This window comes from Simochromis diagramma, unplaced genomic scaffold (assembly GCF_900408965.1).
Source record: "Simochromis diagramma unplaced genomic scaffold, fSimDia1.1 OVJJ01000676.1, whole genome shotgun sequence".
NCBI lineage: Eukaryota > Metazoa > Chordata > Actinopteri > Cichliformes > Cichlidae > Simochromis > Simochromis diagramma.
In genome coordinates, this window is record NW_024387466.1 from 2,574,526 (window position 1) to 2,585,428 (window position 10,903).

At 40.6% G+C, this 10,903-nt stretch overlaps 1 long non-coding RNA gene across 2 annotated transcripts; it reads left to right on the plus strand.

The window, feature by feature from the left end:
• Positions 1-2,320: 2,320 nt before the first annotated feature.
• LOC120723316 lies at positions 2,321-6,559 on the plus strand. Of its 2 annotated transcripts, none has more exons than XR_005693705.1 (4): positions 2,321-2,391; positions 4,567-4,632; positions 5,638-5,723; positions 6,020-6,559. It is a non-coding gene; the product is annotated as an uncharacterized LOC120723316 (long non-coding RNA). The 2 variants fall into 2 exon arrangements; XR_005693706.1 differs by having other exon boundaries at positions 5,641-5,723.
• The last annotated feature ends 4,344 nt before the right edge of the window (positions 6,560-10,903 follow it).

Here is a 10,903-nt window from a genome sequence, read left to right on the forward strand (position 1 = left end):
TAAGGGACTTAGTGAAAAGCTGGTATTAAGGCTGAAGGATAAGGAAAGAGGAGGACCCACTCTCTGTACAAGGTCAGAGAAAATGTCTCTGGTCCAGCAGCAGGTGGTAAAAGGAAGTCTGATATCTAGCAGTTTTACTATGAGTTTGCCTGGGAATATCATATTAAAAGCTGAGCTAAGTACACCAAGAGTAACCTAGCGTAACGCCCCTGTTATTCCATGTGGGAGATAGTGGTGTGGACCATTGTTACAATGGCGTCTTCAGTTGATCTGTTAGCTCTGTATGTGAACTTAGAGCAACTGGTCAGTAGTTGTTGAGGCTGCCAATGTTGTTCCATCTAGGGAGTGGGACAATTTTGGCCTTCTTCAGGTATGGCAGGATGCAGGACTAGGACAATGAAACTTTTAAGATCTTAGTGAAGACCCCAGCCAGCAGGTCTGCACATTCTTTTAGGACCCTCCCAGTCACCCCATCTGGAATGGTGGCCTTCCTGGGATTCACTGCCCTCAGTGTGCACCTCACCTCATATTCTAGTCAACGTGGTATTGCAAGGCTTGTAGTTGGTTAGGTGCTGATGTAGCAGATTTCAAATGGTTGACTGCGTTGTGACGACAGACACAGACTGGCTGGAAACTGGATTTATTTCTAAAAGACAAAGTGCAGCAGCAAAATCAGTGTCACACAGCAACAGCAGGCCTCTTCTCATCCCAGTGTGGAGTCCATGCAGCTCTGCTTACAATATATAAAAGAAAATACAATCTATCAAAAAAACGGTGTGGATTCTCCCAACAGCCACTTTAAAGTCAAATGTTATAGTGGGGTAAAACAGAGACAAATATGAAGCCACTAATAATAACTTGTAATATTTAAATCCCCACTAAGATGGATCAATTACACAATACATATTCAAACAACTTTAACTTTTCCCAACATGGCTGAAAATACTATTCAGTGTGCAGCCTCAGGTCATGAACTCATTATACACTTACACATACCTAAAAGACAAAGTGCAGCAGCAAAATCAGTGTCACACAGCAACAGCAGGCCTCTCCTAATCCCTGTTTAGCACAAGTAAGGACCACATAAAGGGTGGTGTAACAGATAAAACGCAGTTCCAATTACTATTTTTCTCGTTCAAAGCAATCCAAAACACTTTGGGAGCTTTTAGCCATAAGAACTAATACTTAGCAAAGACAAATACACCAAATTTAAACGTATAATTTAGTACAGGGAGAGGAGCTACAGAAAGTATGCCTCACCAGTGTGGAGTCCATGCAGCTCTGGCTGGGAAACCCCACACACGCAACATGTTTACAAGTGGCGTCACACTGATTAATTCCCCACTTCAACAGTGACACGTGGAACCTTAGTTTTACATAAATTAAATTTACACAATAAAAAATAAATAAACTATATACAATACAGTTTTGAGAATGTTCACACTCAGTATATTATATCTCAGCTACACTGAAGTGATCTCCAATATTCCTCTTGTGCACTGCCTTGGCATCTCTTTTCAGATCAGATCTGGCTGCACTGTAATATATATCGTTACCAGATGTGAAATCAGCATCATGTTGCTTTCAGATCTGGACCTCTTTAGTCATCCAAGATCTCTGATTAGAATACACCCAGAGAAGTCTGTCCACAGTGAAACCGTAGACACAGAAGTTTATGTATGAGAGCACAGAAGTTGTGTGCTCTTCAAGGTCCTGGTGATCAAATTCACTCCAGTCTGTGTTTTCAAAACAGTCCTGCAGCTGATGTGATACATCTTGTGGCAAGGTTTTTAACAGTCATTATGGCTGGTGGGGGGCATTCCTGCTGACAGGAGTCTATGCAGGGATCAGTGGCATGGACATGTGGCATGACAAACCTAGTTGTGGCAGAGGGGTTGCTCTGTAGCCTTTTTGGATGTTGTTCTAGGCTTTATTAAGTATGTTTTTCTCCCTTCTGTTTTCCCCCTTGTTGTAAATCTTGACAATACTGACCTTAGGTAAGCATGGTTAAAGTCCCCAGCTATCATGTGCACTGTGTCAGGATAGGAGATCAGCTGACTGCTTATTGCCTTGTGCAGCTCTTCCATAGCTGAGGTAGCATTAGCATCGGGTAGTACATATACAGCCGGGGTCCCCAATCCCAGTCCACGAGGGCCGGTGTCCCTGCAGGTTATAGATGTGTCCTTGATCCAACACAGCTGATTTAAATGAATAAATTAACTTCTCAACATGTCTTGACGTTCTTCAGAAGCCTGGTAATGAACTAATCATGTGATTCAGGTGTGTTGACCCAGGGTGAGATCTAAAACCTGCAGGGATACCGGCCCTCGTGGACTGGGATTGGGGACTCCTGATATACGGCCATTACCATGACGACAGTAAACTTGTGAGGTATGTAGATGGGTCTGCATTTCACAGTCAAATTGATATAGATGCATAAACCCCCTCCTTTGTCTTTGGCCATTCCCGTCATCATGGTGGACCATATGACATGCTAACTCAATAGACAAGTCCAGAATTGATGGTTGCAGCCAAGTCTCCATGGGCAGTATAATGCTGCTGTCCTGTACACACTTGTTGGCTGCAGTCTGCAATATCAGTTTGTTGATTTTGTTTTTGTCTATGGATTTAACATTGGAGAAGAAAATACTCAAAACCTGTGGCTTAAACCTGTGGTTGCTTAGCCATGGTAGTGGGCCCACCCTACAGCCTTTTAAAATCAATCAGAAGCCAAAGTTATGGTCCCTCAGAATTAAATGGCTATTTTCTAAAAGTGTGTTTTCTAAAAGGCAGAAAGATCCAATGTACCTGAGTGTGTGGGTAATTCTTCAAAAAATATTTAAAAAACCCCAACCATTTTAGGCATATATATATATATAAAGGTCAATCACTTCTGCTGTTCAATACCTAAGAAATTTAAACAAACATTTTGTGTCAAAATGCTCCAAATGGCAACATCCCTGGCAATGAGCTCATTAAAAGTTGTATCACCTTTTACTGTTTCACTTCAGCAGCATCTTTATATAATGTCCATATGTTAGTTCCTGGTTTTCTGGAGTTTTTTGTCTACTGAAGCGGTTTTATGCAATAAAATCCAAAAATAAATTAGAAGAGTTTAAAATATACTTACTTTTACTATGTTCCAGCCTCAGCAACATTGTCCCAGAAACATCTGCTGTAATATTTACATCTCTGAAGAAATCTCACAAGTTTTATCTTTATTTTGACACCAAGATTATTTACATGGAGTTTGTTATAGCAGACAAATACTCTGTTCTTTTTGGGTGTTTCATTTTCAAGCAGGAAGCTCAGTTTAACAGCTATTTATTTCTGCGGAAGATATTTGAAAGGTTAACATGTAAAAATAAAATAAAAATGATGCTTTTTCTGAATCAGTTTCCATGAAATATTTCTATTTATGGTGCAAAGTACAAAGATTTTGGAATAAATCATGGAATGAATAAAGAGGTCTGTCAGCTAGATACATTGTCTGATTTTCTTATACAAAGTTTTTTTTAATAAAAGTGAAAATTATAAGCTAATTGACTTGAACTAAGGAATTCTCTATACGCCTACTCATGTGTATATAAAATGAAAAACAAAAACTAACAAAACAAAAAAACGTTGGGTTTTTTTTCCGTTTATTCCTTTAATCTTCATAGAGGCCGACACAGTGGATGCAGGCAGAGCAACATATGCTGCTGTAAGAGAGACGGAGGGTTCTTTACTCAACAACAGTAGCACAAAATTACTTCTGTCAAAAGGATTTTTTTTGTTTTCTTATATGGTGTTGTCTGTAGCTTTGTTAGATGTGTATATATTATTTATAAATGTAAAGATGTGAGTGACAACTTGAGTTTCTAAAACTTATGCGTCAAATCAAATCCACATATAATATAACTTTAAACCTCTTCTTTTAGACACGAACTGTGTCTCATACAGCTCAAACTGCCACATGTGTAGTTACATGTGGCATGAAGTACAACTTCAATTACTTCCTTTTTTAACAGTAATATTCAGTGAGTAGCATTAATTGTTTCACAAAGTGTTCTATTGAATAAAGAAAAAAAAATGCAGAATACAACTAAGAATTTTACCATTTGACAAACCCATAAAATAAAGAAATGTATGATGGAGAGGTCAAAAATATGAAAACAGATAAAATACTTTCAAAATATATCTGATATTCTTGGCGTGTAGAGTATTTATTGTACAATAAATCTAATACAAATAGATCCGATCTGTAGTTTAGTACAAAGGTAAAAGCAACAATTTGTTAAGAGGTGCTGATATTCTTCTGGCCAAAGTACTGATAGTGGGACTGCATCACTTTAGGAAAGATTACTGGAAGACGGGTAAAGAAAATTACATAAATATTATTATTACTATTATTATTATTATTATACCTAAAAAGTAATTCTCTGTCAGCTTCTCTATCATCAGATGTTATTATCCAAAGCTTTTAAATAAAAGTGAATGTTATTAGCTAAATGGTTTAAACTGAGAAACTGTCTGTGCCTGTTTAACTTGTTTCTCTTTTTTTATTTGCTTTTCTCATCTTCATAGATGTTGGCGCAATGAATGCAGACAGAGCAACATATGTTGTTGTAAGAAAAAACAGACAGACTGAAGGTATTTCAGAAACAGTAGCACAACATTACTTCCATTTGTTTTCTTGTGTGTTGTTGTCTGTATCTTTCTTTGCCTGTTAACTTCTGTGTGATAGCTATAAATGTATAGATGCAAGTGATCATTTGAGCTTCCAAAATGTACACCTCACATTAAAACCACATATAACACAATTTTAGCTCATCTTTTAGACATCTACTGTATCTTATATAGATCAAAATCAAAGGGGACATGTGGAATTCATACATGCGTTCAGTTCCAATATAAACTTTAAATTAAACCCAATTAATTCCCATTTTGAAAGTAACTGAATGATTGAACACCTGAACCATAATATTAACATCAGTGAATGACATTAATTGTCTCACAAAGCATTCTACTCTGGATTATAAGATAGAGAGGTCAAAAATTAGAGAATAAATGAATGAAATACAATTCAAAAATATATTTAACATTTTTGTGGGATAGAATATATGTTGTATAAAATAGCAAATCTAGTACAACTAGATTTTCTCAGAACTGTAAAGTGTAATAACTTTTTTAGTACAAAGTAGGAAAACAACAAGAAGCTATTAAGAGCAGCTGACATGGTCAAATCAGGTAAAACAGCAGAAACTCAGTTGAAAAGTTCTTTTAGCACACTTTACATAATGGGCAGGTGTAGGAATGACACTGATATAATTGTCCAACTATGAATTAAATCAATAATCATGAATTCATTGAATAACAGACACAGATATCATCACTAATATTGATGTGGTTATTATTCCCCTCACTCCCACTGTCCCTCTCCATCACAAGATAAAGCTGCATCACAGTCTAGATCTTTTTACTACAGCTTAGGCCTCAGTGACACTCAACCACAGGGTAAGACTCATTGTGATTCAAAGGGATTTCCATGATGGCACTGAGATATCAGAAACAGTAATTTGATCTAAAAGAAATACATGTTTTTTTATTATGTAAAAACTTTTGGCTACCAACTTTTTTTTTCATCTGTTGTTGAAGCAGAAGCAGGAACCAGCAGAGAGATGTCCTCAGGAAGTCCTTGTCAACCCATCGCAGTGGATCCTTTCTATTCTGTAATACAGTAGGTAAGACTGGGGACAGGGATGCCTCATGAGCTGCATTCACAAATCTGCGATAAATAATAGAGATCGATAAGTTTGGGATTGGTAAATTAGACAGCGTCATACATGGCATATGTATACTTTGTAATATGTATCACTCACTCCTGGATTTGGTATGTAAAAATGCTAATTTCACTACATAGAATAAGAAAAACTTTTTTATGTCTAACATGCTCCTTGTGTGCTTTCTGCACCATTATAGTAATTTTATTTTCTATTCTTTAAAAAAAATGTCTACACTTATTTTGTGTGTCTTACAGGTTGCAGAGAGAAAGCTGTCTAAAGACATAATTACATCTATGTGAGAATGAAAACAAAGAAGTAACCCAGTTTTATCACGTATTGTTTTTGTTATTAAGCACATCGTACATTGTCATCTGGGTTTGGTGTACATGTCTATAAACTGTTATAGGTTTTCTTTTTTCCGTCAGATACAGCTAGTTGCCATTCCCGCATGGTTATAAATACATATATAGACTGAACCAAACACATACACCTGCCTCTTATTTAGAAGTTGAACTTTAACCAACTTGTTTGATCTTCTTTCTGTTTTTACACATGCATGAATGCTGTTACAATAAGAGAGCTTCTTCAGTTTTCAAAGACACCCACTGTGGTCACCTGCTAATGTCAAAGGGTCACATTACTTTTTTTTCCAATACAGATTCACTGAGTTTGTTTTCAGAAATAACATATAACTGCAAAGTTTGATACTGAGAATGACTTTAACTGACTTTAAGTGTGGTCTAGTACACAGACAACATAAGTGGTGTTTTATTTCATGCTGGAGCTTCACTTCAATAAAGCTGAATTTCTACTTTATGTTTGGACAGACTGTGTGAAAAGCCGAAATCAGGAGCTGAGTGAGGGGAGGAAGTGTTCAACTCCTATGGGCTTGGCCTCAATAGGTTACAGTAGATTATATTTCGAGAGGCTAAATAATGAGTTATTTCAGCAGAATTTCCTCTCCCAGTGTAATGAACCAGTTTACACAGTGTTACATGAGAATATTTTTGAATAAAGAGAGATCATTAGAAAGAAATTAACATGATTTATTGATGTACAAAATTTAGATATGTACAGGATATAGACAGAGGTATTTGGCCGTTAGACTCAGATGGTCCGCGGAATGGATCCTCAGCACTGGAGATATTAGAGAAGGACCCCAAAGAAAAGAAAAGCTATCTTACCATGGCAAGAGTTCTGACCTACAGGGAATGGAGCATATGAATGTAAGCAGTAATGCATGGCAAAAGCAAGACATAACATGCATAAGCACTGTGTCATGTGAGAAACCAAGGAAAAGCAGCAGAATCGAGAACGAGGCTCGTAGGCCGACGGAGGCCAGAAAGGTGCAGAAAAATTGAAAAAAGATGTGGAGCTACAGGAAAGAAGTAGAGCTTTCATAGGCTTGGAGGTGATGAATCACAGCAGAGCAACAGTGTCAGCAATAAGGCTTAGAGGTGGCAAGGAGCCAGGAGAGAAGAAGAAAATTGCAAAGGATGAAAACTGACGACTCAACAGAAAGCAGAGGCCTGCAAAAAGACTGGTAAAGGAACAAGCGAGAGAAGACCCTGCATTAAGGCTCAGTCTACTGTAGGCCAAGGAAAGAGCACAGAGACCATAATTAGGCAGAGTAAGAAGGAAGACTTTCATACCACCACCAGCTATATGCCGACTTGTCAAGAGTTTAGACTTGTGTCACGTAGAAACAGGCTGAACCACAGATCACGAAAACATGATTTAAGCAAGCACATGGATACAGGGTGATGCAGAATTGAAACAGATACAAAAATAAAAGGCCGCAGTCCATTTGAAGACAAGAAGGAGGGAAGTAGTTTATAATTGTAGGCTGTTATCAGTGTTGGGGAGTCTAATACATCTAATACTAGTCTAATACTAAATACAAAATATGAGTAACTGTATCCTGTTACAATTACCGTTTAAAAAGGTGATATTCATAATACAGTTACTTGAAAGAAAGAAATTTATTACACGGCGGTCTTTTCCTGTTTCATATGTTAGGCTATGCCCTCTCTATTTTTGGTAATTCCACGCTGGTGGAAACACAAACAAAACACACATTAAGAGGCTCTAATGTCTGTGTCTCAATCTCGTGGCCCATGTCACTTCTAATTGCGGCCCGCATAATGACGTGAAGAAATATTTTTAAAAATTATTATTCAAAAAATGATTTAATATGAAGGCAATAGGCAGAGTGTTATAGGCATAGCCCCAAAGAATGTAGCCTCATGGGCAGTTTAGTCCGTGCTGCAGGGAGAATGGACTTCCATACCTATTATGTGTCTGTGAGCGTGAGGGAGGGAGAAAAAGGAGAGTGGAAAAGTATGAGTTGTCACCGAGCAGAAACGGGAGCTAGAAGCATGTAAATATAATAATAACCACTGCAGCCAAGAAGAGTGCCTGACGAGCCCAGTTGTAAGTAAACTAAATGACTCGACTGTACACCGTGTTCGTGTTTTCCTCAGAAACAATAAGTTCAGTTGGAGCAGGATTTTAACGTCTCTCGCTAGCAAAGTTGACCCAGACAACAAAGTAACGCTAGTTTTCAGCTAAGAGCCCAAAACGAAACCTGACGTATCAGCCAGAGGTCCCTTTACTACGGTTCGGAGCCGCGGACCTGTTTTATATACGCGCGGAATAGTTTTCTATAAGAGATCACTGCAAAAAGTGCAGCCTTACCTAATGTCCACCCTACTGTTACTCATTTTATATTAAGATTTAAAAATCGAGTTCATATTGGTATGGTGAGTAACCTTCAATAATAGTAATAAATCACACAGCAATAGTACATTAATGTAGTTGTAAAAAGCATGATAATATAGTAAGTATTCCAAGGTATTCAGAATACGTTACTCTCATTGAGTAACGTAACGGAATCCGTTACAAAATACATTTTTGGGACATGTATTCTGTAATCTGTAGTGGAATACATTTTAAAAGTAACCTTCCCAACACTGGGTGTTATCTTATAATATTAAGCCTCTTAGGGTGACTTGAAATGAAGTTTGTAAAGCTGTTGGACACCACCTACCAACCTATTTAGTGATGAAATATCACCATGAAACAGCATAGATAGAGATTTACTAGTTCTTAATGCAGGCCCTTTTCAAAGATCCACCTTTAGTTCACGATCAGTGAACAATGGAAAGTGTTACTGTATTGAGTCCAGGGTAATGCTGCTATAATGACATGAAATATAGGGATGCATGTATTTCCAATTTCATCTTAAAAGAGGTGACGTATTACAGGGTCTAGCTTACAATAAAAAGCGCCTTGAGGCGACTGTCATTGCAATTTTGTGCTGTATAAATAAAACTGATATATGACAAACCTTCCGAGACCATCTTGATCACATAGCAGCACCATGCAGTACAGAAACAGTAGCAAACAGAGAATCTGCTTGCTTGCTTCAATGAAAAAGACAAACCAAAAGATCAAAGGTTTGATCACACTACATTAAAATTGTGTTTTGAATAGTTATAACTATAAATTCAACAAATCTTAAGCAGGTATTCCAAATGCATTCTTATGGAATTCCGACTATAAGAAGAGTACTTTAAAATGGTCATACCTGTTTGCGAACTACTTTTTGAAGATAATATTGGAATATAATATTAAGAAAACAAAATTGTTTCTATGTGTGTTTGTTCTTTTAAATGCTGTTTTTTTTATTCTATACCATAATACCTTACATGTTGCAGAGTGAACTGACTGAAGACATAATTACATCTCAATGAGTGTCAGGGTTCCTGGGTCGGTGACCCAGTGTTTTCAGTTCACATTCACTGTTTATCTACTGCCTGTTCCACTTCCTGTTTTATTGTGTTAGCCTTGGTCTGTGTGTATTATGTTCAGTCCTCTTCCCATTATCATTAGTTCATTACCTCCACACCCGCTCCTGTTTCTCGGGTGGGGGTGACTGGTGTCCAGCCACCTTCTGTGCCTGTCCCAGTGCCCAGGCTGAGGGCAGCCAGAACCCAGCCTGACCTCCCTGGAGGCTTGAAAGAGCTAACCGGTCCACCTACTACTTCACCCCTTCATCCACCTCCTGATCCAGCTTTTCACGCCCTCGCAGTATCACTGGTTAGGCTAGCTGAGGTGTCCCTTGCTCAGGCACCAGCTTTATTAGCCCAGGCTGCACTGTTGTCCCCTTCACTAGCTCACTCTTTAGCTCAGCCATTAGCCTCACCGACCTCTGTTTCTCCATTGGTCTCCTCAGTCCAATCTGTCCTCTCACCTGTAGTTCAGTCTGCTCCTGTCCTCCAGTCCCCTGTCGTTCAGTCTGCTCCTGTCCCCCAATCACCTCCTGTTTCCCAGTCGCCTGTCCACCATCCTGTTCGGTTCCCAGACCTGCGGCCACAGCACCCAGAGCCAGCTGTGAGCTCTCCTGCTTCTCAGCCAGGGGTTTCCGCACCCGCTGGCCCGGCCGCTCCTCAGCCAGGGGTTTCCGCACCCGCTGGCCCGGCCTGTCTCCAGCCGGAGGCTTCAGCTTCGATTGGTCAGGCCTCAGCCTCGGCTTCAGCTTTGCCTGGTCAGGCCTCTGCCTCGGCTGCACCCACGCCCGGCCCGGCCTCTGCCTCGGCTGCACCCACGCCCGGCCCGGCCTCTGCATCGCCTTCAACGTCGCCCGGTCCGGCGTTGGCCTCTGCTTCTGCTCCGCCTGGTCCGGCTCCAGCCTCAGAGCCTTCGTCCTCGTCTGGCCCAGCCTCAGAGCCTTTGGCTTTTGTTTCGCCTGCTCCGGCTTTGGCCTGTGCTTCGCCCGGTCCGGCCCCGTCATCGCCTGGTCTGGCGTCGGCCTGTGCTTCGCCCGGTCCGGCCCCGTCATCGCCTGGTCCGGCGTCGGCCTCTGCTTCGCCCGGTCCGGCCTCAGCCTCAGCTCCTGCTTCGCCGTCGCCTGGTCCAGCCTCAGCCTCTGCAGCGACGCCTGGTCCGGCCCCCGCATCGCCATCGTCTGGTCCTACCTCGTCTGGTCCTACCTCGTCTGGTCCTGCCTCGTCTGGTCCTGCCTCGTCTGGTCCTGCGCCCACCGGGCCATGGCCGGCATGCCTAACACCGGAGAGCCGCCGTTGCCTTCCGCGCGGCCGGCCCCCTGAACTGCTCCGTCGTCTCCTTCGCCGCCG